At 41.3% G+C, this 25,926-nt stretch overlaps 31 non-coding genes across 31 annotated transcripts; 9 read left to right on the top strand and 22 right to left on the bottom strand.

Moving 5' to 3' along the window:
• Window positions 1-546: 546 nt before the first annotated feature.
• Window positions 547-618, bottom strand: TRNAT-UGU (transfer RNA threonine (anticodon UGU)). Its single transcript has one exon. It is a non-coding gene; the product is annotated as a tRNA-Thr (tRNA).
• Window positions 619-1,207: 589 nt separating this feature from the next.
• On the bottom strand, window positions 1,208-1,289 carry TRNAS-GCU (transfer RNA serine (anticodon GCU)). The gene has a single exon. It is a non-coding gene; the product is annotated as a tRNA-Ser (tRNA).
• Window positions 1,290-1,701: 412 nt separating this feature from the next.
• Window positions 1,702-1,796, top strand: TRNAI-UAU (transfer RNA isoleucine (anticodon UAU)). Its single transcript has 2 exons — window positions 1,702-1,739; window positions 1,761-1,796. It is a non-coding gene; the product is annotated as a tRNA-Ile (tRNA).
• A 1,174-nt stretch (window positions 1,797-2,970) lies between these two features.
• TRNAT-UGU (transfer RNA threonine (anticodon UGU)) lies at window positions 2,971-3,042 on the bottom strand. The gene has a single exon. It is a non-coding gene; the product is annotated as a tRNA-Thr (tRNA).
• Window positions 3,043-3,632: 590 nt separating this feature from the next.
• Window positions 3,633-3,714, bottom strand: TRNAS-GCU (transfer RNA serine (anticodon GCU)). The gene has a single exon. It is a non-coding gene; the product is annotated as a tRNA-Ser (tRNA).
• A 412-nt stretch (window positions 3,715-4,126) lies between these two features.
• On the top strand, window positions 4,127-4,221 carry TRNAI-UAU (transfer RNA isoleucine (anticodon UAU)). Its single transcript has 2 exons — window positions 4,127-4,164; window positions 4,186-4,221. It is a non-coding gene; the product is annotated as a tRNA-Ile (tRNA).
• A 1,174-nt stretch (window positions 4,222-5,395) lies between these two features.
• Window positions 5,396-5,467, bottom strand: TRNAT-UGU (transfer RNA threonine (anticodon UGU)). Its single transcript has one exon. It is a non-coding gene; the product is annotated as a tRNA-Thr (tRNA).
• A 590-nt stretch (window positions 5,468-6,057) lies between these two features.
• On the bottom strand, window positions 6,058-6,139 carry TRNAS-GCU (transfer RNA serine (anticodon GCU)). The gene has a single exon. It is a non-coding gene; the product is annotated as a tRNA-Ser (tRNA).
• Window positions 6,140-6,551: 412 nt separating this feature from the next.
• On the top strand, window positions 6,552-6,646 carry TRNAI-UAU (transfer RNA isoleucine (anticodon UAU)). The gene is made up of 2 exons: window positions 6,552-6,589; window positions 6,611-6,646. It is a non-coding gene; the product is annotated as a tRNA-Ile (tRNA).
• A 1,174-nt stretch (window positions 6,647-7,820) lies between these two features.
• On the bottom strand, window positions 7,821-7,892 carry TRNAT-UGU (transfer RNA threonine (anticodon UGU)). Its single transcript has one exon. It is a non-coding gene; the product is annotated as a tRNA-Thr (tRNA).
• A 589-nt stretch (window positions 7,893-8,481) lies between these two features.
• TRNAS-GCU (transfer RNA serine (anticodon GCU)) lies at window positions 8,482-8,563 on the bottom strand. The gene has a single exon. It is a non-coding gene; the product is annotated as a tRNA-Ser (tRNA).
• A 412-nt stretch (window positions 8,564-8,975) lies between these two features.
• Window positions 8,976-9,070, top strand: TRNAI-UAU (transfer RNA isoleucine (anticodon UAU)). Its single transcript has 2 exons — window positions 8,976-9,013; window positions 9,035-9,070. It is a non-coding gene; the product is annotated as a tRNA-Ile (tRNA).
• Window positions 9,071-10,244: 1,174 nt separating this feature from the next.
• TRNAT-UGU (transfer RNA threonine (anticodon UGU)) lies at window positions 10,245-10,316 on the bottom strand. The gene has a single exon. It is a non-coding gene; the product is annotated as a tRNA-Thr (tRNA).
• A 590-nt stretch (window positions 10,317-10,906) lies between these two features.
• Window positions 10,907-10,988, bottom strand: TRNAS-GCU (transfer RNA serine (anticodon GCU)). Its single transcript has one exon. It is a non-coding gene; the product is annotated as a tRNA-Ser (tRNA).
• Window positions 10,989-12,669: 1,681 nt separating this feature from the next.
• Window positions 12,670-12,741, bottom strand: TRNAT-UGU (transfer RNA threonine (anticodon UGU)). The gene has a single exon. It is a non-coding gene; the product is annotated as a tRNA-Thr (tRNA).
• Window positions 12,742-13,330: 589 nt separating this feature from the next.
• TRNAS-GCU (transfer RNA serine (anticodon GCU)) lies at window positions 13,331-13,412 on the bottom strand. Its single transcript has one exon. It is a non-coding gene; the product is annotated as a tRNA-Ser (tRNA).
• Window positions 13,413-13,824: 412 nt separating this feature from the next.
• On the top strand, window positions 13,825-13,919 carry TRNAI-UAU (transfer RNA isoleucine (anticodon UAU)). The gene is made up of 2 exons: window positions 13,825-13,862; window positions 13,884-13,919. It is a non-coding gene; the product is annotated as a tRNA-Ile (tRNA).
• A 1,174-nt stretch (window positions 13,920-15,093) lies between these two features.
• Window positions 15,094-15,165, bottom strand: TRNAT-UGU (transfer RNA threonine (anticodon UGU)). The gene has a single exon. It is a non-coding gene; the product is annotated as a tRNA-Thr (tRNA).
• A 590-nt stretch (window positions 15,166-15,755) lies between these two features.
• TRNAS-GCU (transfer RNA serine (anticodon GCU)) lies at window positions 15,756-15,837 on the bottom strand. Its single transcript has one exon. It is a non-coding gene; the product is annotated as a tRNA-Ser (tRNA).
• Window positions 15,838-16,249: 412 nt separating this feature from the next.
• TRNAI-UAU (transfer RNA isoleucine (anticodon UAU)) lies at window positions 16,250-16,344 on the top strand. Its single transcript has 2 exons — window positions 16,250-16,287; window positions 16,309-16,344. It is a non-coding gene; the product is annotated as a tRNA-Ile (tRNA).
• Window positions 16,345-17,507: 1,163 nt separating this feature from the next.
• Window positions 17,508-17,579, bottom strand: TRNAT-UGU (transfer RNA threonine (anticodon UGU)). The gene has a single exon. It is a non-coding gene; the product is annotated as a tRNA-Thr (tRNA).
• A 590-nt stretch (window positions 17,580-18,169) lies between these two features.
• On the bottom strand, window positions 18,170-18,251 carry TRNAS-GCU (transfer RNA serine (anticodon GCU)). Its single transcript has one exon. It is a non-coding gene; the product is annotated as a tRNA-Ser (tRNA).
• A 412-nt stretch (window positions 18,252-18,663) lies between these two features.
• On the top strand, window positions 18,664-18,758 carry TRNAI-UAU (transfer RNA isoleucine (anticodon UAU)). Its single transcript has 2 exons — window positions 18,664-18,701; window positions 18,723-18,758. It is a non-coding gene; the product is annotated as a tRNA-Ile (tRNA).
• Window positions 18,759-19,932: 1,174 nt separating this feature from the next.
• TRNAT-UGU (transfer RNA threonine (anticodon UGU)) lies at window positions 19,933-20,004 on the bottom strand. The gene has a single exon. It is a non-coding gene; the product is annotated as a tRNA-Thr (tRNA).
• A 589-nt stretch (window positions 20,005-20,593) lies between these two features.
• TRNAS-GCU (transfer RNA serine (anticodon GCU)) lies at window positions 20,594-20,675 on the bottom strand. The gene has a single exon. It is a non-coding gene; the product is annotated as a tRNA-Ser (tRNA).
• A 412-nt stretch (window positions 20,676-21,087) lies between these two features.
• On the top strand, window positions 21,088-21,182 carry TRNAI-UAU (transfer RNA isoleucine (anticodon UAU)). Its single transcript has 2 exons — window positions 21,088-21,125; window positions 21,147-21,182. It is a non-coding gene; the product is annotated as a tRNA-Ile (tRNA).
• Window positions 21,183-22,355: 1,173 nt separating this feature from the next.
• TRNAT-UGU (transfer RNA threonine (anticodon UGU)) lies at window positions 22,356-22,427 on the bottom strand. The gene has a single exon. It is a non-coding gene; the product is annotated as a tRNA-Thr (tRNA).
• Window positions 22,428-23,017: 590 nt separating this feature from the next.
• Window positions 23,018-23,099, bottom strand: TRNAS-GCU (transfer RNA serine (anticodon GCU)). Its single transcript has one exon. It is a non-coding gene; the product is annotated as a tRNA-Ser (tRNA).
• Window positions 23,100-23,511: 412 nt separating this feature from the next.
• TRNAI-UAU (transfer RNA isoleucine (anticodon UAU)) lies at window positions 23,512-23,606 on the top strand. Its single transcript has 2 exons — window positions 23,512-23,549; window positions 23,571-23,606. It is a non-coding gene; the product is annotated as a tRNA-Ile (tRNA).
• A 1,174-nt stretch (window positions 23,607-24,780) lies between these two features.
• Window positions 24,781-24,852, bottom strand: TRNAT-UGU (transfer RNA threonine (anticodon UGU)). The gene has a single exon. It is a non-coding gene; the product is annotated as a tRNA-Thr (tRNA).
• A 590-nt stretch (window positions 24,853-25,442) lies between these two features.
• On the bottom strand, window positions 25,443-25,524 carry TRNAS-GCU (transfer RNA serine (anticodon GCU)). The gene has a single exon. It is a non-coding gene; the product is annotated as a tRNA-Ser (tRNA).
• Between the last annotated feature and the right edge of the window lie 402 nt (window positions 25,525-25,926).

Below are 25,926 nucleotides of genomic sequence, written 5' to 3'. Positions count from 1 at the left end.
GGTCACCAAATCTTTGAAGCAAGTCTGCCTATTCTCCCTTTCTCTCTATGTACAAGATACCTTGTATCATTTGAATGGACAGCAGGAGAGAAGGATATTTATGGTGAGTGGGGGTGGGGTTTTGAGGAGTAACCTCATTTGCCTAAGAGCCGGGGTATCTGGGAAAAAAAGTATTTTATGGGGGAAGACTTTCACATCTCCTTGGTGAAATTTGTAGGGCCTTATAACATCCTTTCTGTGGATGCAGATTCAGTCGGAACAGAGGTCCTAGTCCTCGCTCTGCCTTTCAAAGGAACTGTAAATATGCATGGCTTATTTGGCTTTGCCCGGCAGGGCTTGCCCGGCAGGGTGAGAATGGCGTTTGTCAGGCGTTCGTCAGGCGATCGGAAGGGGTGAGGCAATAATTTATAATTCAATGATCTTCATGATATTTTCTTGATAATATGAAAGCAGGAAAGGGAAGCTTGGCAATAAGCAATCCTAAAGCAAGGTGTGACTCCAGGGAAGAATGACTTGAAAACAACATACAGAAAGACTCATGTAAAAAGGCCCTGATGAGGCTTGAACTCATGACCCCTGGTTTACAAGACCAGTGCTCTGCCACTGAGCTACAAGGCCAGTCTGCACGCAGGATGTAAATTGCAACATGTATTCTTACTGAGGTATGAATATATCTATGATTTTGAGACTCTGTATGGAAACGTAGTTGCATATGAATGTCCACGTGCGCGCACACATTGAAGACCATGCTTAAGGCACTTTTTTTGGAAGTATGAAAAACTACATTTTCATATGAGAAAATAAGAGTTTTCGCATTCAAGACCATACCGATAGCTCTAGTTAGTATGTCTGCAATCAGTGACATATAGAGAACCCACTTATTAGAAGTGATCTGTCTCTGTGGGGCAGACATATGTTAACAGTCATTCATTTGAGACGGCCTAAACTTTAGGAGTAAGAGCTGCTTTCTTATCAATCTATTTATCCAAACTGGTTAATAAGCCAGGAGTGAGTGAAAGGCAATCCTCTGGAAACTCCATGAAAGATCTAATTTCTATTACGCACAAAATACTTCACTTTATTTGACATATTTGTTAAAATGGAACAGTCAGATGATCCCATCTAGCGGATCCTGGCTCTGTCTTGAAAGAGAGTGTAATTATACTACAAGAAATGCTGGCCATCAAAAGAGACTCTGATGGCTTTCCGACGAAGGTGGGATTCGAACCCACGCGTGCAGAGCACAATGGATTAGCAGTCCATCGCCTTAACCACTCGGCCACCTCGTCTGCCCCACAGCCCCATCTGAAACCTTGCTTCACAAAAGGTACTGAAGTGTCAATATACTGTACCTAAAAAAGAAAAAAACAGCTGAGGCAAGATCTCACATTCCACGTCTTCCCCCAATCAGGGACCTACATTTAATTTTTGGGAAATTCTTACTATGTGCTAATTACAAATATTCATAAGATTCCCCTAGACTTTGTCAGAACTGTCAAGATATAATTCTATGGGGTTTTGAATAGACAGAGCATATGTTATAGGACAATTATAGAATCTATTCCGTTTGGACTGTATTTTTAATAGTCATGATAACATGCTAGCATGTGAGTCGATCTTGCACAGTGAATGATGGAGCAGTGTCTGTCATCTACTTGGTCAGCTGTAGATGGCTCACCTGGGGAGATGTGAAAAGAGAGAGCTCCAGTGGCGCAATCGGTTAGCGCGCGGTACTTATACAGCAGTACTTGTACTGAGCCATGCCGAGGTTGTGAGTTCGAGCCTCACCTGGAGCAGCCGTGTTGTTTTTCATAAACCATTTCACAAAAAGTAAAGTTTAAACTCAGAGTATGGACGGCCCTTGCTAGAGAGTCTTTACTTCTTATAGGATCTACGTGTCCTACTCCTCTGGGTGCCAAATATCACATATCCTCCGCGATGCTCAGTTTAAACATTCCATGATGTGCCATCTTGCATTTCATGCAAACACCACATCAGTGCATTTAAAAATACATTTGTAGAATAATAAATATGATGAAAACTGTGTTCTCACATGATAACCATAAACTGAAGAGCTGCAAAAAATGCTGTATCAGCTACTTACAATAAAAGGTGACTCGAAAAAACTAGCAAAAGAAGAGCATCATCATATTAAAGGTTCTATTCACCATCTTGAGTTGCACCATAGCAGCTTATGGTGCTTTTCTGTTCAGAGTGTGCCTCCAATCCCACATTCATTTTTAATTTCTGTGCAGTTTAAAAACCAACAATTACTGCTCGAAGTTCACTTTTCAAAACCATTCAACCTATTAAATCTATTTCTCTAACCTATGAATGTGGTCCATGTTCACTTTTCCTCATCTTCATCTCGATACTCCTTTTCCAGAAACCAGGTTCACTTCTTCATTCAACCCACCCATCCAAAGTCACCAAATCTTTGAAGCAAGTCTGCCTATTCTCCCTTTCTCTCTATGTACAAGATACCTTGTATCATTTGAATGGACAGCAGGAGAGAAGGATATTTATGGTGAGTGGGGGTGGGGTTTTGAGGAGTAACCTCATTTGCCTAAGAGCCGGGGTATCTGGGAAAAAAAGTATTTTATGGGGGAAGACTTTCACATCTCCTTGGTGAAATTTGTAGGGCCTTATAACATCCTTTCTGTGGATGCAGATTCAGTCGGAACAGAGGTCCTAGTCCTCGCTCTGCCTTTCAAAGGAACTGTAAATATGCATGGCTTATTTGGCTTTGCCCGGCAGGGCTTGCCCGCCAGGGTGAGAATGGCGTTTGTCAGGCGTTCGTCAGGCGATCGGAAGGGGTGAGGCAATAATTTATAATTCAATGATCTTCATGATATTTTCTTGATAATATGAAAGCAGGAAAGGGAAGCTTGGCAATAAGCAATCCTAAAGCAAGGTGTGACTCCAGGGAAGAATGACTTGAAAACAACATACAGAAAGACTCATGTAAAAAGGCCCTGATGAGGCTTGAACTCATGACCCCTGGTTTACAAGACCAGTGCTCTGCCACTGAGCTACAAGGCCAGTCTGCACGCAGGATGTAAATTGCAACATGTATTCTTACTGAGGTATGAATATATCTATGATTTTGAGACTCTGTATGGAAACGTAGTTGCATATGAATGTCCACATGCGCGCACACATTGAAGACCATGCTTAAGGCACTTTTTTTGGAAGTATGAAAAACTACATTTTCATATGAGAAAATAAGAGTTTTTCGCATTCAAGACCATACCGATAGCTCTAGTTAGTATGTCTACAATCAGTGACATATAGAGAACCCACTTATTAGAAGTGATCTGTCTCTGTGGGGCAGACATATGTTAACAGTCATTCATTTGAGACGGCCTAAACTTTAGGAGTAAGAGCTGCTTTCTTATCAATCTATTTATCCAAACTGGTTAATAAGCCAGGAGTGAGTGAAAGGCAATCCTCTGGAAACTCCATGAAAGATCTAATTTCTATTACGCACAAAATACTTCACTTTATTTGACATATTTGTTAAAATGGAACAGTCAGATGATCCCATCTAGCGGATCCTGGCTCTGTCTTGAAAGAGAGTGTAATTATACTACAAGAAATGCTGGCCATCAAAAGAGACTCTGATGGCTTTCCGACGAAGGTGGGATTCGAACCCACGCGTGCAGAGCACAATGGATTAGCAGTCCATCGCCTTAACCACTCGGCCACCTCGTCTGCCCCACAGCCCCATCTGAAACCTTGCTTCACAAAAGGTACTGAAGTGTCAATATACTGTACCTAAAAAAGAAAAAAACAGCTGAGGCAAGATCTCACATTCCACGTCTTCCCCCAATCAGGGACCTACATTTCATTTTTGGGAAATTCTTACTATGTGCTAATTACAAATATTCATAAGATTCCCCTAGACTTTGTCAGAACTGTCAAGATATAATTCTATGGGGTTTTGAATAGACAGAGCATATGTTATAGGACAATTATAGAATCTATTCCGTTTGGACTGTATTTTTAATAGTCATGATAACATGCTAGCATGTGAGTCGATCTTGCACAGTGAATGATGGAGCAGTGTCTGTCATCTACTTGGTCAGCTGTAGATGGCTCACCTGGGGAGATGTGAAAAGAGAGAGCTCCAGTGGCGCAATCGGTTAGCGCGCGGTACTTATACAGCAGTACTTGCACTGAGCCATGCCGAGGTTGTGAGTTCGAGCCTCACCTGGAGCAGCCGTGTTGTTTTTCATAAACCATTTCACAAAAAGTAAAGTTTAAACTCAGAGTATGGACGGCCCTTGCTAGTGAGTCTTTACTTCTTATAGGATCTACGTGTCCTACTCCTCTGGGTGCCAAATATCACATATCCTCCGCGATGCTCAGTTTAAACATTCCATGATGTGCCATCTTGCATTTCATGCAAACACCACATCAGTGCATTTAAAAATACATTTGTAGAATAATAAATATGATGAAAACTGTGTTCTCACATGATAACCATAAACTGAAGAGCTGCAAAAAATGCTGTATCAGCTACTTACAATAAAAGGTGACTCGAAAAAACTAGCAAAAGAAGAGCATCATCATATTAAAGGTTCTATTCACCATCTTGAGTTGCACCATAGCAGCTTATGGTGCTTTTCTGTTCAGAGTGTGCCTCCAATCCCACATTCATTTTTAATTTCTGTGCAGTTTAAAAACCAACAATTACTGCTCGAAGTTCACTTTTCAAAACCATTCAACCTATTAAATCTATTTCTCTAACCTATGAATGTGGTCCATGTTCACTTTTCCTCATCTTCATCTCGATACTCCTTTTCCAGAAACCAGGTTCACTTCTTCATTCAACCCACCCATCCAAAGTCACCAAATCTTTGAAGCAAGTCTGCCTATTCTCCCTTTCTCTCTATGTACAAGATACCTTGTATCATTTGAATGGACAGCAGGAGAGAAGGATATTTATGGTGAGTGGGGGTGGGGTTTTGAGGAGTAACCTCATTTGCCTAAGAGCCGGGGTATCTGGGAAAAAAAGTATTTTATGGGGGAAGACTTTCACATCTCCTTGGTGAAATTTGTAGGGCCTTATAACATCCTTTCTGTGGATGCAGATTCAGTCGGAACAGAGGTCCTAGTCCTCGCTCTGCCTTTCAAAGGAACTGTAAATATGCATGGCTTATTTGGCTTTGCCCGGCAGGGCTTGCCCGCCAGGGTGAGAATGGCGTTTGTCAGGCGTTCGTCAGGCGATCGGAAGGGGTGAGGCAATAATTTATAATTCAATGATCTTCATGATATTTTCTTGATAATATGAAAGCAGGAAAGGGAAGCTTGGCAATAAGCAATCCTAAAGCAAGGTGTGACTCCAGGGAAGAATGACTTGAAAACATCATACAGAAAGACTCATGTAAAAAGGCCCTGATGAGGCTTGAACTCATGACCCCTGGTTTACAAGACCAGTGCTCTGCCACTGAGCTACAAGGCCAGTCTGCACGCAGGATGTAAATTGCAACATGTATTCTTACTGAGGTATGAATATATCTATGATTTTGAGACTCTGTATGGAAACGTAGTTGCATATGAATGTCCACATGCGCGCACACATTGAAGACCATGCTTAAGGCACTTTTTTTGGAAGTATGAAAAACTACATTTTCATATGAGAAAATAAGAGTTTTTCGCATTCAAGACCATACCGATAGCTCTAGTTAGTATGTCTACAATCAGTGACATATAGAGAACCCACTTATTAGAAGTGATCTGTCTCTGTGGGGCAGACATATGTTAACAGTCATTCATTTGAGACGGCCTAAACTTTAGGAGTAAGAGCTGCTTTCTTATCAATCTATTTATCCAAACTGGTTAATAAGCCAGGAGTGAGTGAAAGGCAATCCTCTGGAAACTCCATGAAAGATCTAATTTCTATTACGCACAAAATACTTCACTTTATTTGACATATTTGTTAAAATGGAACAGTCAGATGATCCCATCTAGCGGATCCTGGCTCTGTCTTGAAAGAGAGTGTAATTATACTACAAGAAATGCTGGCCATCAAAAGAGACTCTGATGGCTTTCCGACGAAGGTGGGATTCGAACCCACGCGTGCAGAGCACAATGGATTAGCAGTCCATCGCCTTAACCACTCGGCCACCTCGTCTGCCCCACAGCCCCATCTGAAACCTTGCTTCACAAAAGGTACTGAAGTGTCAATATACTGTACCTAAAAAAGAAAAAAACAGCTGAGGCAAGATCTCACATTCCACGTCTTCCCCCAATCAGGGACCTACATTTCATTTTTGGGAAATTCTTACTATGTGCTAATTACAAATATTCATAAGATTCCCCTAGACTTTGTCAGAACTGTCAAGATATAATTCTATGGGGTTTTGAATAGACAGAGCATATGTTATAGGACAATTATAGAATCTATTCCGTTTGGACTGTATTTTTAATAGTCATGATAACATGCTAGCATGTGAGTCGATCTTGCACAGTGAATGATGGAGCAGTGTCTGTCATCTACTTGGTCAGCTGTAGATGGCTCACCTGGGGAGATGTGAAAAGAGAGAGCTCCAGTGGCGCAATCGGTTAGCGCGCGGTACTTATACAGCAGTACTTGCACTGAGCCATGCCGAGGTTGTGAGTTCGAGCCTCACCTGGAGCAGCCGTGTTGTTTTTCATAAACCATTTCACAAAAAGTAAAGTTTAAACTCAGAGTATGGACGGCCCTTGCTAGAGAGTCTTTACTTCTTATAGGATCTACGTGTCCTACTCCTCTGGGTGCCAAATATCACATATCCTCCGCGATGCTCAGTTTAAACATTCCATGATGTGCCATCTTGCATTTCATGCAAACACCACATCAGTGCATTTAAAAATACATTTGTAGAATAATAAATATGATGAAAACTGTGTTCTCACATGATAACCATAAACTGAAGAGCTGCAAAAAATGCTGTATCAGCTACTTACAATAAAAGGTGACTCGAAAAAACTAGCAAAAGAAGAGCATCATCATATTAAAGGTTCTATTCACCATCTTGAGTTGCACCATAGCAGCTTATGGTGCTTTTCTGTTCAGAGTGTGCCTCCAATCCCACATTCATTTTTAATTTCTGTGCAGTTTAAAAACCAACAATTACTGCTCGAAGTTCACTTTTCAAAACCATTCAACCTATTAAATGTATTTCTCTAACCTATGAATGTGGTCCATGTTCACTTTTCCTCATCTTCATCTCGATACTCCTCTCCCAGAAACCAGGTTCACTTCTTCATTCAACCCACCCATCCAAGGTCACCAAATCTTTGAAGCAAGTCTGCCTATTCTCCCTTTCTCTCTATGTACAAGATACCTTGTATCATTTGAATGGACAGCAGGAGAGAAGGATATTTATGGTGAGTGGGGGTGGGGTTTTGAGGAGTAACCTCATTTGCCTAAGAGCCGGGGTATCTGGGAAAAAAAGTATTTTATGGGGGAAGACTTTCACATCTCCTTGGTGAAATTTGTAGGGCCTTATAACATCCTTTCTGTGGATGCAGATTCAGTCGGAACAGAGGTCCTAGTCCTCGCTCTGCCTTTCAAAGGAACTGTAAATATGCATGGCTTATTTGGCTTTGCCCGGCAGGGCTTGCCCGGCAGGGTGAGAATGGCGTTTGTCAGGCGTTCGTCAGGCGATCGGAAGGGGTGAGGCAATAATGTATAATTCAATGATCTTCATGATATTTTCTTGATAATATGAGAGCAGGAAAGGGAAGCTTGGCAATAAGCAATCCTAAAGCAAGGTGTGACTCCAGGGAAGAATGACTTGAAAACAACATACAGAAAGACTCATGTAAAAAGGCCCTGATGAGGCTTGAACTCATGACCCCTGGTTTACAAGACCAGTGCTCTGCCACTGAGCTACAAGGCCAGTCTGCACGCAGGATGTAAATTGCAACATGTATTCTTACTGAGGTATGAATATATCTATGATTTTGAGACTCTGTATGGAAACGTAGTTGCATATGAATGTCCACGTGCGCGCACACATTGAAGACCATGCTTAAGGCACTTTTTTTGGAAGTATGAAAAACTACATTTTCATATGAGAAAATAAGAGTTTTCGCATTCAAGACCATACCGATAGCTCTAGTTAGTATGTCTGCAATCAGTGACATATAGAGAACCCACTTATTAGAAGTGATCTGTCTCTGTGGGGCAGACATATGTTAACAGTCATTCATTTGAGACGGCCTAAACTTTAGGAGTAAGAGCTGCTTTCTTATCAATCTATTTATCCAAACTGGTTAATAAGCCAGGAGTGAGTGAAAGGCAATCCTCTGGAAACTCCATGAAAGATCTAATTTCTATTACGCACAAAATACTTCACTTTATTTGACATATTTGTTAAAATGGAACAGTCAGATGATCCCATCTAGCGGATCCTGGCTCTGTCTTGAAAGAGAGTGTAATTATACTACAAGAAATGCTGGCCATCAAAAGAGACTCTGATGGCTTTCCGACGAAGGTGGGATTCGAACCCACGCGTGCAGAGCACAATGGATTAGCAGTCCATCGCCTTAACCACTCGGCCACCTCGTCTGCCCCACAGCCCCATCTGAAACCTTGCTTCACAAAAGGTACTGAAGTGTCAATATACTGTACCTAAAAAAGAAAAAAACAGCTGAGGCAAGATCTCACATTCCACGTCTTCCCCCAATCAGGGACCTACATTTAATTTTTGGGAAATTCTTACTATGTGCTAATTACAAATATTCATAAGATTCCCCTAGACTTTGTCAGAACTGTCAAGATATAATTCTATGGGGTTTTGAATAGACAGAGCATATGTTATAGGACAATTATAGAATCTATTCCGTTTGGACTGTATTTTTAATAGTCATGATAACATGCTAGCATGTGAGTCGATCTTGCACAGTGAATGATGGAGCAGTGTCTGTCATCTACTTGGTCAGCTGTAGATGGCTCACCTGGGGAGATGTGAAAAGAGAGAGCTCCAGTGGCGCAATCGGTTAGCGCGTGGTACTTATACAGCAGTACTTGTACTGAGCCATGCCGAGGTTGTGAGTTCGAGCCTCACCTGGAGCAGCCGTGTTGTTTTTCATAAACCATTTCACAAAAAGTAAAGTTTAAACTCAGAGTATGGACGGCCCTTGCTAGAGAGTCTTTACTTCTTATAGGATCTACGTGTCCTACTCCTCTGGGTGCCAAATATCACATATCCTCCGCGATGCTCAGTTTAAACATTCCATGATGTGCCATCTTGCATTTCATGCAAACACCACATCAGTGCATTTAAAAATACATTTGTAGAATAATAAATATGATGAAAACTGTGTTCTCACATGATAACCATAAACTGAAGAGCTGCAAAAAATGCTGTATCAGCTACTTACAATAAAAGGTGACTCGAAAAAACTAGCAAAAGAAGAGCATCATCATATTAAAGGTTCTATTCACCATCTTGAGTTGCACCATAGCAGCTTATGGTGCTTTTCTGTTCAGAGTGTGCCTCCAATCCCACATTCATTTTTAATTTCTGTGCAGTTTAAAAACCAACAATTACTGCTCGAAGTTCACTTTTCAAAACCATTCAACCTATTAAATCTATTTCTCTAACCTATGAATGTGGTCCATGTTCACTTTTCCTCATCTTCATCTCGATACTCCTTTTCCAGAAACCAGGTTCACTTCTTCATTCAACCCACCCATCCAAAGTCACCAAATCTTTGAAGCAAGTCTGCCTATTCTCCCTTTCTCTCTATGTACAAGATACCTTGTATCATTTGAATGGACAGCAGGAGAGAAGGATATTTATGGTGAGTGGGGGTGGGGTTTTGAGGAGTAACCTCATTTGCCTAAGAGCCGGGGTATCTGGGAAAAAAAGTATTTTATGGGGGAAGACTTTCACATCTCCTTGGTGAAATTTGTAGGGCCTTATAACATCCTTTCTGTGGATGCAGATTCAGTCGGAACAGAGGTCCTAGTCCTCGCTCTGCCTTTCAAAGGAACTGTAAATATGCATGGCTTATTTGGCTTTGCCCGGCAGGGCTTGCCCGCCAGGGTGAGAATGGCGTTTGTCAGGCGTTCGTCAGGCGATCGGAAGGGGTGAGGCAATAATTTATAATTCAATGATCTTCATGATATTTTCTTGATAATATGAAAGCAGGAAAGGGAAGCTTGGCAATAAGCAATCCTAAAGCAAGGTGTGACTCCAGGGAAGAATGACTTGAAAACAACATACAGAAAGACTCATGTAAAAAGGCCCTGATGAGGCTTGAACTCATGACCCCTGGTTTACAAGACCAGTGCTCTGCCACTGAGCTACAAGGCCAGTCTGCACGCAGGATGTAAATTGCAACATGTATTCTTACTGAGGTATGAATATATCTATGATTTTGAGACTCTGTATGGAAACGTAGTTGCATATGAATGTCCACATGCGCGCACACATTGAAGACCATGCTTAAGGCACTTTTTTTGGAAGTATGAAAAACTACATTTTCATATGAGAAAATAAGAGTTTTTCGCATTCAAGACCATACCGATAGCTCTAGTTAGTATGTCTACAATCAGTGACATATAGAGAACCCACTTATTAGAAGTGATCTGTCTCTGTGGGGCAGACATATGTTAACAGTCATTCATTTGAGACGGCCTAAACTTTAGGAGTAAGAGCTGCTTTCTTATCAATCTATTTATCCAAACTGGTTAATAAGCCAGGAGTGAGTGAAAGGCAATCCTCTGGAAACTCCATGAAAGATCTAATTTCTATTACGCACAAAATACTTCACTTTATTTGACATATTTGTTAAAATGGAACAGTCAGATGATCCCATCTAGCGGATCCTGGCTCTGTCTTGAAAGAGAGTGTAATTATACTACAAGAAATGCTGGCCATCAAAAGAGACTCTGATGGCTTTCCGACGAAGGTGGGATTCGAACCCACGCGTGCAGAGCACAATGGATTAGCAGTCCATCGCCTTAACCACTCGGCCACCTCGTCTGCCCCACAGCCCCATCTGAAACCTTGCTTCACAAAAGGTACTGAAGTGTCAATATACTGTACCTAAAAAAGAAAAAAACAGCTGAGGCAAGATCTCACATTCCACGTCTTCCCCCAATCAGGGACCTACATTTCATTTTTGGGAAATTCTTACTATGTGCTAATTACAAATATTCATAAGATTCCCCTAGACTTTGTCAGAACTGTCAAGATATAATTCTATGGGGTTTTGAATAGACAGAGCATATGTTATAGGACAATTATAGAATCTATTCCGTTTGGACTGTATTTTTAATAGTCATGATAACATGCTAGCATGTGAGTCGATCTTGCACAGTGAATGATGGAGCAGTGTCTGTCATCTACTTGGTCAGCTGTAGATGGCTCACCTGGGGAGATGTGAAAAGAGAGAGCTCCAGTGGCGCAATCGGTTAGCGCGCGTTACTTATACAGCAGTACTTGCACTGAGCCATGCCGAGGTTGTGAGTTCGAGCCTCACCTGGAGCAGCCGTGTTGTTTTTCATAAACCATTTCACAAAAAGTAAAGTTTAAACTCAGAGTATGGACGGCCCTTGCTAGAGAGTCTTTACTTCTTATAGGATCTACGTGTCCTACTCCTCTGGGTGCCAAATATCACATATCCTCCGCGATGCTCAGTTTAAACATTCCATGATGTGCCATCTTGCATTTCATGCAAACACCACATCAGTGCATTTAAAAATACATTTGTAGAATAATAAATATGATGAAAACTGTGTTCTCACATGATAACCATAAACTGAAGAGCTGCAAAAAATGCTGTATCAGCTACTTACAATAAAAGGTGACTCGAAAAAACTAGCAAAAGAAGAGCATCATCATATTAAAGGTTCTATTCACCATCTTGAGTTGCACCATAGCAGCTTATGGTGCTTTTCTGTTCAGAGTGTGCCTCCAATCCCACATTCATTTTTAATTTCTGTGCAGTTTAAAAACCAACAATTACTGCTCGAAGTTCACTTTTCAAAACCATTCAACCTATTAAATGTATTTCTCTAACCTATGAATGTGGTCCATGTTCACTTTTCCTCATCTTCATCTCGATACTCCTCTCCCAGAAACCAGGTTCACTTCTTCATTCAACCCACCCATCCAAGGTCACCAAATCTTTGAAGCAAGTCTGCCTATTCTCCCTTTCTCTCTATGTACAAGATACCTTGTATCATTTGAATGGACAGCAGGAGAGAAGGATATTTATGGTGAGTGGGGGTGGGGTTTTGAGGAGTAACCTCATTTGCCTAAGAGCCGGGGTATCTGGGAAAAAAAGTATTTTATGGGGGAAGACTTTCACATCTCCTTGGTGAAATTTGTAGGGCCTTATAACATCCTTTCTGTGGATGCAGATTCAGTCGGAACAGAGGTCCTAGTCCTCGCTCTGCCTTTCAAAGGAACTGTAAATATGCATGGCTTATTTGGCTTTGCCCGGCAGGGCTTGCCCGGCAGGGTGAGAATGGCGTTTGTCAGGCGTTCGTCAGGCGATCGGAAGGGGTGAGGCAATAATGTATAATTCAATGATCTTCATGATATTTTCTTGATAATATGAGAGCAGGAAAGGGAAGCTTGGCAATAAGCAATCCTAAAGCAAGGTGTGACTCCAGGGAAGAATGACTTGAAAACAACATACAGAAAGACTCATGTAAAAAGGCCCTGATGAGGCTTGAACTCATGACCCCTGGTTTACAAGACCAGTGCTCTGCCACTGAGCTACAAGGCCAGTCTGCACGCAGGATGTAAATTGCAACATGTATTCTTACTGAGGTATGAATATATCTATGATTTTGAGACTCTGTATGGAAACGTAGTTGCATATGAATGTCCACGTGCGCGCACACATTGAAGACCATGCTTAAGGCACTTTTTTTGGAAGTATGAAAAACTACATTTTCATATGAGAAAATAAGAGTTTTCGCATTCAAGACCATACCGATAGCTCTAGTTAGTATGTCTGCAATCAGTGACATATAGAGAACCCACTTATTAGAAGTGATCTGTCTCTGTGGGGCAGACATATGTTAACAGTCATTCATTTGAGACGGCCTAAACTTTAGGAGTAAGAGCTGCTTTCTTATCAATCTATTTATCCAAACTGGTTAATAAGCCAGGAGTGAGTGAAAGGCAATCCTCTGGAAACTCCATGAAAGATCTAATTTCTATTACGCACAAAATACTTCACTTTATTTGACATATTTGTTAAAATGGAACAGTCAGATGATCCCATCTAGCGGATCCTGGCTCTGTCTTGAAAGAGAGTGTAATTATACTACAAGAAATGCTGGCCATCAAAAGAGACTCTGATGGCTTTCCGACGAAGGTGGGATTCGAACCCACGCGTGCAGAGCACAATGGATTAGCAGTCCATCGCCTTAACCACTCGGCCACCTCGTCTGCCCCACAGCCCCATCTGAAACCTTGCTTCACAAAAGGTACTGAAGTGTCAATATACTGTACCTAAAAAAGAAAAAAACAGCTGAGGCAAGATCTCACATTCCACGTCTTCCCCCAATCAGGGACCTACATTTAATTTTTGGGAAATTCTTACTATGTGCTAATTACAAATATTCATAAGATTCCCCTAGACTTTGTCAGAACTGTCAAGATATAATTCTATGGGGTTTTGAATAGACAGAGCATATGTTATAGGACAATTATAGAATCTATTCCGTTTGGACTGTATTTTTAATAGTCATGATAACATGCTAGCATGTGAGTCGATCTTGCACAGTGAATGATGGAGCAGTGTCTGTCATCTACTTGGTCAGCTGTAGATGGCTCACCTGGGGAGATGTGAAAAGAGAGAGCTCCAGTGGCGCAATCGGTTAGCGCGCGGTACTTATACAGCAGTACTTGTACTGAGCCATGCCGAGGTTGTGAGTTCGAGCCTCACCTGGAGCAGCCGTGTTGTTTTTCATAAACCATTTCACAAAAAGTAAAGTTTAAACTCAGAGTATGGACGGCCCTTGCTAGAGAGTCTTTACTTCTTATAGGATCTACGTGTCCTACTCCTCTGGGTGCCAAATATCACATATCCTCCGCGATGCTCAGTTTAAACATTCCATGATGTGCCATCTTGCATTTCATGCAAACACCACATCAGTGCATTTAAAAATACATTTGTAGAATAATAAATATGATGAAAACTGTGTTCTCACATGATAACCATAAACTGAAGAGCTGCAAAAAATGCTGTATCAGCTACTTACAATAAAAGGTGACTCGAAAAAACTAGCAAAAGAAGAGCATCATCATATTAAAGGTTCTATTCACCATCTTGAGTTGCACCATAGCAGCTTATGGTGCTTTTCTGTTCAGAGTGTGCCTCCAATCCCACATTCATTTTTAATTTCTGTGCAGTTTAAAAACCAACAATTACTGCTCGAAGTTCACTTTTCAAAACCATTCAACCTATTAAATCTATTTCTCTAACCTATGAATGTGGTCCATGTTCACTTTTCCTCATCTTCATCTCGATACTCCTTTTCCAGAAACCAGGTTCACTTCTTCATTCAACCCACCCATCCAAAGTCACCAAATCTTTGAAGCAAGTCTGCCTATTCTCCCTTTCTCTCTATGTACAAGATACCTTGTATCATTTGAATGGACAGCAGGAGAGAAGGATATTTATGGTGAGTGGGGGTGGGGTTTTGAGGAGTAACCTCATTTGCCTAAGAGCCGGGGTATCTGGGAAAAAAAGTATTTTATGGGGGAAGACTTTCACATCTCCTTGGTGAAATTTGTAGGGCCTTATAACATCCTTTCTGTGGATGCAGATTCAGTCGGAACAGAGGTCCTAGTCCTCGCTCTGCCTTTCAAAGGAACTGTAAATATGCATGGCTTATTTGGCTTTGCCCGGCAGGGCTTGCCCGCCAGGGTGAGAATGGCGTTTGTCAGGCGTTCGTCAGGCGATCGGAAGGGGTGAGGCAATAATTTATAATTCAATGATCTTCATGATATTTTCTTGATAATATGAAAGCAGGAAAGGGAAGCTTGGCAATAAGCAATCCTAAAGCAAGGTGTGACTCCAGGGAAGAATGACTTGAAAACAACATACAGAAAGACTCATGTAAAAAGGCCCTGATGAGGCTTGAACTCATGACCCCTGGTTTACAAGACCAGTGCTCTGCCACTGAGCTACAAGGCCAGTCTGCACGCAGGATGTAAATTGCAACATGTATTCTTACTGAGGTATGAATATATCTATGATTTTGAGACTCTGTATGGAAACGTAGTTGCATATGAATGTCCACATGCGCGCACACATTGAAGACCATGCTTAAGGCACTTTTTTTGGAAGTATGAAAAACTACATTTTCATATGAGAAAATAAGAGTTTTTCGCATTCAAGACCATACCGATAGCTCTAGTTAGTATGTCTACAATCAGTGACATATAGAGAACCCACTTATTAGAAGTGATCTGTCTCTGTGGGGCAGACATATGTTAACAGTCATTCATTTGAGACGGCCTAAACTTTAGGAGTAAGAGCTGCTTTCTTATCAATCTATTTATCCAAACTGGTTAATAAGCCAGGAGTGAGTGAAAGGCAATCCTCTGGAAACTCCATGAAAGATCTAATTTCTATTACGCACAAAATACTTCACTTTATTTGACATATTTGTTAAAATGGAACAGTCAGATGATCCCATCTAGCGGATCCTGGCTCTGTCTTGAAAGAGAGTGTAATTATACTACAAGAAATGCTGGCCATCAAAAGAGACTCTGATGGCTTTCCGACGAAGGTGGGATTCGAACCCACGCGTGCAGAGCACAATGGATTAGCAGTCCATCGCCTTAACCACTCGGCCACCTCGTCTGCCCCACAGCCCCATCTGAAACCTTGCTTCACAAAAGGTACTGAAGTGTCAATATACTGTACCTAAAAAAGAAAAAAACAGCTGAGGCAAGATCTCACATTCCACGTCTTCCCCCAATCAGGGACCTACATTTCATTTTTGGGAAATTCTTACTATGTGCTAATTACAAATATTCATAAGATTCCCCTAGACTTTGTCAGAACTGTCAAGATATAATTCTATGGGGTTTTGAATAGACAGAGCATATGTTATAGGACAATTATAGAATCTATTCCGTTTGGACTGTATTTTTAATAGTCATGATAACATGCTAGCATGTGAGTCGATCTTGCACAGTGAATGATGGAGCAGTGTCTGTCATCTACTTGGTCAGCTGTAGATGGCTCACCTGGGGAGATGTGAAAAGAGAGAGCTCCAGTGGCGCAATCGGTTAGCGCGCGGTACTTATACAGCAGTACTTGCACTGAGCCATGCCGAGGTTGTGAGTTCGAGCCTCACCTGGAGCAGCCGTGTTGTTTTTCATAAACCATTTCACAAAAAGTAAAGTTTAAACTCAGAGTATGGACGGCCCTTGCTAGAGAGTCTTTACTTCTTATAGGATCTACGTGTCCTACTCCTCTGGGTGCCAAATATCACATATCCTCCGCGATGCTCAGTTTAAACATTCCATGATGTGCCATCTTGCATTTCATGCAAACACCACATCAGTGCATTTAAAAATACATTTGTAGAATAATAAATATGATGAAAACTGTGTTCTCACATGATAACCATAAACTGAAGAGCTGCAAAAAATGCTGTATCAGCTACTTACAATAAAAGGTGACTCGAAAAAACTAGCAAAAGAAGAGCATCATCATATTAAAGGTTCTATTCACCATCTTGAGTTGCACCATAGCAGCTTATGGTGCTTTTCTGTTCAGAGTGTGCCTCCAATCCCACATTCATTTTTAATTTCTGTGCAGTTTAAAAACCAACAATTACTGCTCGAAGTTCACTTTTCAAAACCATTCAACCTATTAAATCTATTTCTCTAACCTATGAATGTGGTCCATGTTCACTTTTCCTCATCTTCATCTCGATACTCCTTTTCCAGAAACCAGGTTCACTTCTTCATTCAACCCACCCATCCAAAGTCACCAAATCTTTGAAGCAAGTCTGCCTATTCTCCCTTTCTCTCTATGTACAAGATACCTTGTATCATTTGAATGGACAGCAGGAGAGAAGGATATTTATGGTGAGTGGGGGTGGGGTTTTGAGGAGTAACCTCATTTGCCTAAGAGCCGGGGTATCTGGGAAAAAAAGTATTTTATGGGGGAAGACTTTCACATCTCCTTGGTGAAATTTGTAGGGCCTTATAACATCCTTTCTGTGGATGCAGATTCAGTCGGAACAGAGGTCCTAGTCCTCGCTCTGCCTTTCAAAGGAACTGTAAATATGCATGGCTTATTTGGCTTTGCCCGGCAGGGCTTGCCCGCCAGGGTGAGAATGGCGTTTGTCAGGCGTTCGGAAGGGGTGAGGCAATAATTTATAATTCAATGATCTTCATGATATTTTCTTGATAATATGAAAGCAGGAAAGGGAAGCTTGGCAATAAGCAATCCTAAAGCAAGGTGTGACTCCAGGGAAGAATGACTTGAAAACAACATACAGAAAGACTCATGTAAAAAGGCCCTGATGAGGCTTGAACTCATGACCCCTGGTTTACAAGACCAGTGCTCTGCCACTGAGCTACAAGGCCAGTCTGCACGCAAGATGTAAATTGCAACTTGTATTCTTACTGAGGTATGAATATATCTATGATTTTGAGACTCTGTATGGAAACGTAGTTGCATATGAATGTCCACGTGCGCGCACACATTGAAGACCATGCTTAAGGCACTTTTTTTGGAAGTATGAAAAACTACATTTTCATATGAGAAAATAAGAGTTTTTCGCATTCAAGACCATACCGATAGCTCTAGTTAGTATGTCTACAATCAGTGACATATAGAGAACCCACTTATTAGAAGTGATCTGTCTCTGTGGGGCAGACATATGTTAACAGTCATTCATTTGAGACGGCCTAAACTTTAGGAGTAAGAGCTGCTTTCTTATCAATCTATTTATCCAAACTGGTTAATAAGCCAGGAGTGAGTGAAAGGCAATCCTCTGGAAACTCCATGAAAGATCTAATTTCTATTACGCACAAAATACTTCACTTTATTTGACATATTTGTTAAAATGGAACAGTCAGATGATCCCATCTAGCGGATCCTGGCTCTGTCTTGAAAGAGAGTGTAATTATACTACAAGAAATGCTGGCCATCAAAAGAGACTCTGATGGCTTTCCGACGAAGGTGGGATTCGAACCCACGCGTGCAGAGCACAATGGATTAGCAGTCCATCGCCTTAACCACTCGGCCACCTCGTCTGCCCCACAGCCCCATCTGAAACCTTGCTTCACAAAAGGTACTGAAGTGTCAATATACTGTACCTAAAAAAGAAAAAAACAGCTGAGGCAAGATCTCACATTCCACGTCTTCCCCCAATCAGGGACCTACATTTCATTTTTGGGAAATTCTTACTATGTGCTAATTACAAATATTCATAAGATTCCCCTAGACTTTGTCAGAACTGTCAAGATATAATTCTATGGGGTTTTGAATAGACAGAGCATATGTTATAGGACAATTATAGAATCTATTCCGTTTGGACTGTATTTTTAATAGTCATGATAACATGCTAGCATGTGAGTCGATCTTGCACAGTGAATGATGGAGCAGTGTCTGTCATCTACTTGGTCAGCTGTAGATGGCTCACCTGGGGAGATGTGAAAAGAGAGAGCTCCAGTGGCGCAATCGGTTAGCGCGCGGTACTTATACAGCAGTACTTGCACTGAGCCATGCCGAGGTTGTGAGTTCGAGCCTCACCTGGAGCAGCCGTGTTGTTTTTCATAAACCATTTCACAAAAAGTAAAGTTTAAACTCAGAGTATGGACGGCCCTTGCTAGAGAGTCTTTACTTCTTATAGGATCTACGTGTCCTACTCCTCTGGGTGCCAAATATCACATATCCTCCGCGATGCTCAGTTTAAACATTCCATGATGTGCCATCTTGCATTTCATGCAAACACCACATCAGTGCATTTAAAAATACATTTGTAGAATAATAAATATGATGAAAACTGTGTTCTCACATGATAACCATAAACTGAAGAGCTGCAAAAAATGCTGTATCAGCTACTTACAATAAAAGGTGACTCGAAAAAACTAGCAAAAGAAGAGCATCATCATATTAAAGGTTCTATTCACCATCTTGAGTTGCACCATAGCAGCTTATGGTGCTTTTCTGTTCAGAGTGTGCCTCCAATCCCACATTCATTTTTAATTTCTGTGCAGTTTAAAAACCAACAATTACTGCTCGAAGTTCACTTTTCAAAACCATTCAACCTATTAAATGTATTTCTCTAACCTATGAATGTGGTCCATGTTCACTTTTCCTCATCTTCATCTCGATACTCCTCTCCCAGAAACCAGGTTCACTTCTTCATTCAACCCACCCATCCAAGGTCACCAAATCTTTGAAGCAAGTCTGCCTATTCTCCCTTTCTCTCTATGTACAAGATACCTTGTATCATTTGAATGGACAGCAGGAGAGAAGGATATTTATGGTGAGTGGGGGTGGGGTTTTGAGGAGTAACCTCATTTGCCTAAGAGCCGGGGTATCTGGGAAAAAAAGTATTTTATGGGGGAAGACTTTCACATCTCCTTGGTGAAATTTGTAGGGCCTTATAACATCCTTTCTGTGGATGCAGATTCAGTCGGAACAGAGGTCCTAGTCCTCGCTCTGCCTTTCAAAGGAACTGTAAATATGCATGGCTTATTTGGCTTTGCCCGGCAGGGCTTGCCCGGCAGGGTGAGAATGGCGTTTGTCAGGCGTTCGTCAGGCGATCGGAAGGGGTGAGGCAATAATGTATAATTCAATGATCTTCATGATATTTTCTTGATAATATGAGAGCAGGAAAGGGAAGCTTGGCAATAAGCAATCCTAAAGCAAGGTGTGACTCCAGGGAAGAATGACTTGAAAACAACATACAGAAAGACTCATGTAAAAAGGCCCTGATGAGGCTTGAACTCATGACCCCTGGTTTACAAGACCAGTGCTCTGCCACTGAGCTACAAGGCCAGTCTGCACGCAGGATGTAAATTGCAACATGTATTCTTACTGAGGTATGAATATATCTATGATTTTGAGACTCTGTATGGAAACGTAGTTGCATATGAATGTCCACGTGCGCGCACACATTGAAGACCATGCTTAAGGCACTTTTTTTGGAAGTATGAAAAACTACATTTTCATATGAGAAAATAAGAGTTTTCGCATTCAAGACCATACCGATAGCTCTAGTTAGTATGTCTGCAATCAGTGACATATAGAGAACCCACTTATTAGAAGTGATCTGTCTCTGTGGGGCAGACATATGTTAACAGTCATTCATTTGAGACGGCCTAAACTTTAGGAGTAAGAGCTGCTTTCTTATCAATCTATTTATCCAAACTGGTTAATAAGCCAGGAGTGAGTGAAAGGCAATCCTCTGGAAACTCCATGAAAGATCTAATTTCTATTACGCACAAAATACTTCACTTTATTTGACATATTTGTTAAAATGGAACAGTCAGATGATCCCATCTAGCGGATCCTGGCTCTGTCTTGAAAGAGAGTGTAATTATACTACAAGAAATGCTGGCCATCAAAAGAGACTCTGATGGCTTTCCGACGAAGGTGGGATTCGAACCCACGCGTGCAGAGCACAATGGATTAGCAGTCCATCGCCTTAACCACTCGGCCACCTCGTCTGCCCCACAGCCCCATCTGAAACCTTGCTTCACAAAAGGTACTGAAGTGTCAATATACTGTACCTAAAAAAGAAAAAAACAGCTGAGGCAAGATCTCACATTCCACGTCTTCCCCCAATCAGGGACCTACATTTAATTTTTGGGAAATTCTTACTATGTGCTAATTACAAATATTCATAAGATTCCCCTAGACTTTGTCAGAACTGTCAAGATATAATTCTATGGGGTTTTGAATAGACAGAGCATATGTTATAGGACAATTATAGAATCTATTCCGTTTGGACTGTATTTTTAATAGTCATGATAACATGCTAGCATGTGAGTCGATCTTGCACAGTGAATGATGGAGCAGTGTCTGTCATCTACTTGGTCAGCTGTAGATGGCTCACCTCGGGAGATGTGAAAAGAGAGAGCTCCAGTGGCGCAATCGGTTAGCGCGCGGTACTTATACAGCAGTACTTGTACTGAGCCATGCCGAGGTTGTGAGTTCGAGCCTCACCTGGAGCAGCCGTGTTGTTTTTCATAAACCATTTCACAAAAGTAAAGTTTAAACTCAGAGTATGGACGGCCCTTGCTAGAGAGTCTTTACTTCTTATAGGATCTACGTGTCCTACTCCTCTGGGTGCCAAATATCACATATCCTCCGCGATGCTCAGTTTAAACATTCCATGATGTGCCATCTTGCATTTCATGCAAACACCACATCAGTGCATTTAAAAATACATTTGTAGAATAATAAATATGATGAAAACTGTGTTCTCACATGATAACCATAAACTGAAGAGCTGCAAAAAATGCTGTATCAGCTACTTACAATAAAAGGTGACTCGAAAAAACTAGCAAAAGAAGAGCATCATCATATTAAAGGTTCTATTCACCATCTTGAGTTGCACCATAGCAGCTTATGGTGCTTTTCTGTTCAGAGTGTGCCTCCAATCCCACATTCATTTTTAATTTCTGTGCAGTTTAAAAACCAACAATTACTGCTCGAAGTTCACTTTTCAAAACCATTCAACCTATTAAATCTATTTCTCTAACCTATGAATGTGGTCCATGTTCACTTTTCCTCATCTTCATCTCGATACTCCTTTTCCAGAAACCAGGTTCACTTCTTCATTCAACCCACCCATCCAAAGTCACCAAATCTTTGAAGCAAGTCTGCCTATTCTCCCTTTCTCTCTATGTACAAGATACCTTGTATCATTTGAATGGACAGCAGGAGAGAAGGATATTTATGGTGAGTGGGGGTGGGGTTTTGAGGAGTAACCTCATTTGCCTAAGAGCCGGGGTATCTGGGAAAAAAAGTATTTTATGGGGGAAGACTTTCACATCTCCTTGGTGAAATTTGTAGGGCCTTATAACATCCTTTCTGTGGATGCAGATTCAGTCGGAACAGAGGTCCTAGTCCTCGCTCTGCCTTTCAAAGGAACTGTAAATATGCATGGCTTATTTGGCTTTGCCCGGCAGGGCTTGCCCGCCAGGGTGAGAATGGCGTTTGTCAGGCGTTCGTCAGGCGATCGGAAGGGGTGAGGCAATAATTTATAATTCAATGATCTTCATGATATTTTCTTGATAATATGAAAGCAGGAAAGGGAAGCTTGGCAATAAGCAATCCTAAAGCAAGGTGTGACTCCAGGGAAGAATGACTTGAAAACAACATACAGAAAGACTCATGTAAAAAGGCCCTGATGAGGCTTGAACTCATGACCCCTGGTTTACAAGACCAGTGCTCTGCCACTGAGCTACAAGGCCAGTCTGCACGCAGGATGTAAATTGCAACATGTATTCTTACTGAGGTATGAATATATCTATGATTTTGAGACTCTGTATGGAAACGTAGTTGCATATGAATGTCCACATGCGCGCACACATTGAAGACCATGCTTAAGGCACTTTTTTTGGAAGTATGAAAAACTACATTTTCATATGAGAAAATAAGAGTTTTTCGCATTCAAGACCATACCGATAGCTCTAGTTAGTATGTCTACAATCAGTGACATATAGAGAACCCACTTATTAGAAGTGATCTGTCTCTGTGGGGCAGACATATGTTAACAGTCATTCATTTGAGACGGCCTAAACTTTAGGAGTAAGAGCTGCTTTCTTATCAATCTATTTATCCAAACTGGTTAATAAGCCAGGAGTGAGTGAAAGGCAATCCTCTGGAAACTCCATGAAAGATCTAATTTCTATTACGCACAAAATACTTCACTTTATTTGACATATTTGTTAAAATGGAACAGTCAGATGATCCCATCTAGCGGATCCTGGCTCTGTCTTGAAAGAGAGTGTAATTATACTACAAGAAATGCTGGCCATCAAAAGAGACTCTGATGGCTTTCCGACGAAGGTGGGATTCGAACCCACGCGTGCAGAGCACAATGGATTAGCAGTCCATCGCCTTAACCACTCGGCCACCTCGTCTGCCCCACAGCCCCATCTGAAACCTTGCTTCACAAAAGGTACTGAAGTGTCAATATACTGTACCTAAAAAAGAAAAAAACAGCTGAGGCAAGATCTCACATTCCACGTCTTCCCCCAATCAGGGACCTACATTTCATTTTTGGGAAATTCTTACTATGTGCTAATTACAAATATTCATAAGATTCCCCTAGACTTTGTCAGAACTGTCAAGATATAATTCTATGGGGTTTTGAATAGACAGAGCATATGTTATAGGACAATTATAGAATCTATTCCGTTTGGACTGTATTTTTAATAGTCATGATAACATGCTAGCATGTGAGTCGATCTTGCACAGTGAATGATGGAGCAGTGTCTGTCATCTACTTGGTCAGCTGTAGATGGCTCACCTGGGGAGATGTGAAAAGAGAGAGCTCCAGTGGCGCAATCGGTTAGCGCGCGGTACTTATACAGCAGTACTTGCACTGAGCCATGCCGAGGTTGTGAGTTCGAGCCTCACCTGGAGCAGCCGTGTTGTTTTTCATAAACCATTTCACAAAAAGTAAAGTTTAAACTCAGAGTATGGACGGCCCTTGCTAGAGAGTCTTTACTTCTTATAGGATCTACGTGTCCTACTCCTCTGGGTGCCAAATATCACATATCCTCCGCGATGCTCAGTTTAAACATTCCATGATGTGCCATCTTGCATTTCATGCAAACACCACATCAGTGCATTTAAAAATACATTTGTAGAATAATAAATATGATGAAAACTGTGTTCTCACATGATAACCATAAACTGAAGAGCTGCAAAAAATGCTGTATCAGCTACTTACAATAAAAGGTGACTCGAAAAAACTAGCAAAAGAAGAGCATCATCATATTAAAGGTTCTATTCACCATCTTGAGTTGCACCATAGCAGCTTATGGTGCTTTTCTGTTCAGAGTGTGCCTCCAATCCCACATTCATTTTTAATTTCTGTGCAGTTTAAAAACCAACAATTACTGCTCGAAGTTCACTTTTCAAAACCATTCAACCTATTAAATCTATTTCTCTAACCTATGAATGTGGTCCATGTTCACTTTTCCTCATCTTCATCTCGATACTCCTTTTCCAGAAACCAGGTTCACTTCTTCATTCAACCCACCCATCCAAAGTCACCAAATCTTTGAAGCAAGTCTGCCTATTCTCCCTTTCTCTCTATGTACAAGATACCTTGTATCATTTGAATGGACAGCAGGAGAGAAGGATATTTATGGTGAGTGGGGGTGGGGTTTTGAGGAGTAACCTCATTTGCCTAAGAGCCGGGGTATCTGGGAAAAAAAGTATTTTATGGGGGAAGACTTTCACATCTCCTTGGTGAAATTTGTAGGGCCTTATAACATCCTTTCTGTGGATGCAGATTCAGTCGGAACAGAGGTCCTAGTCCTCGCTCTGCCTTTCAAAGGAACTGTAAATATGCATGGCTTATTTGGCTTTGCCTGGCAGGGCTTGCCCGCCAGGGTGAGAATGGCGTTTGTCAGGCGTTCGTCAGGCGATCGGAAGGGGTGAGGCAATAATTTATAATTCAATGATCTTCATGATATTTTCTTGATAATATGAAAGCAGGAAAGGGAAGCTTGGAAATAAGCAATCCTAAAGCAAGGTGTGACTCCAGGGAAGAATGACTTGAAAACAACATACAGAAAGACTCATGTAAAAAGGCCCTGATGAGGCTTGAACTCATGACCCCTGGTTTACAAGACCAGTGCTCTGCCACTGAGCTACAAGGCCAGTCTGCACGCAGGATGTAAATTGCAACATGTATTCTTACTGAGGTATGAATATATCTATGATTTTGAGACTCTGTATGGAAACGTAGTTGCATATGAATGTCCACATGCGCGCACACATTGAAGACCATGCTTAAGGCACTTTTTTTGGAAGTATGAAAAACTACATTTTCATATGAGAAAATAAGAGTTTTTCGCATTCAAGACCATACCGATAGCTCTAGTTAGTATGTCTACAATCAGTGACATATAGAGAACCCACTTATTAGAAGTGATCTGTCTCTGTGGGGCAGACATATGTTAACAGTCATTCATTTGAGACGGCCTAAACTTTAGGAGTAAGAGCTGCTTTCTTATCAATCTATTTATCCAAACTGGTTAATAAGCCAGGAGTGAGTGAAAGGCAATCCTCTGGAAACTCCATGAAAGATCTAATTTCTATTACGCACAAAATACTTCACTTTATTTGACATATTTGTTAAAATGGAACAGTCAGATGATCCCATCTAGCGGATCCTGGCTCTGTCTTGAAAGAGAGTGTAATTATACTACAAGAAATGCTGGCCATCAAAAGAGACTCTGATGGCTTTCCGACGAAGGTGGGATTCGAACCCACGCGTGCAGAGCACAATGGATTAGCAGTCCATCGCCTTAACCACTCGGCCACCTCGTCTGCCCCACAGCCCCATCTGAAACCTTGCTTCACAAAAGGTACTGAAGTGTCAATATACTGTACCTAAAAAAGAAAAAAACAGCTGAGGCAAGATCTCACATTCCACGTCTTCCCCCAATCAGGGACCTACATTTCATTTTTGGGAAATTCTTACTATGTGCTAATTACAAATATTCATAAGATTCCCCTAGACTTTGTCAGAACTGTCAAGATATAATTCTATGGGGTTTTGAATAGACAGAGCATATGTTATAGGACAATTATAGAATCTATTCCGTTTGGACTGTATTTTTAATAGTCATGATAACATGCTAGCATGTGAGTCGATCTTGCACAGTGAATGATGGAGCAGTGTCTGTCATCTACTTGGTCAGCTGTAGATGGCTCACCTGGGGAGATGTG

This window comes from Triturus cristatus, chromosome 12, assembly GCF_964204655.1.
Source record: "Triturus cristatus chromosome 12, aTriCri1.1, whole genome shotgun sequence".
Classification (NCBI taxonomy): domain Eukaryota; kingdom Metazoa; phylum Chordata; class Amphibia; order Caudata; family Salamandridae; genus Triturus; species Triturus cristatus.
This window is presented reverse-complemented; position numbering and strand designations above follow the sequence as displayed.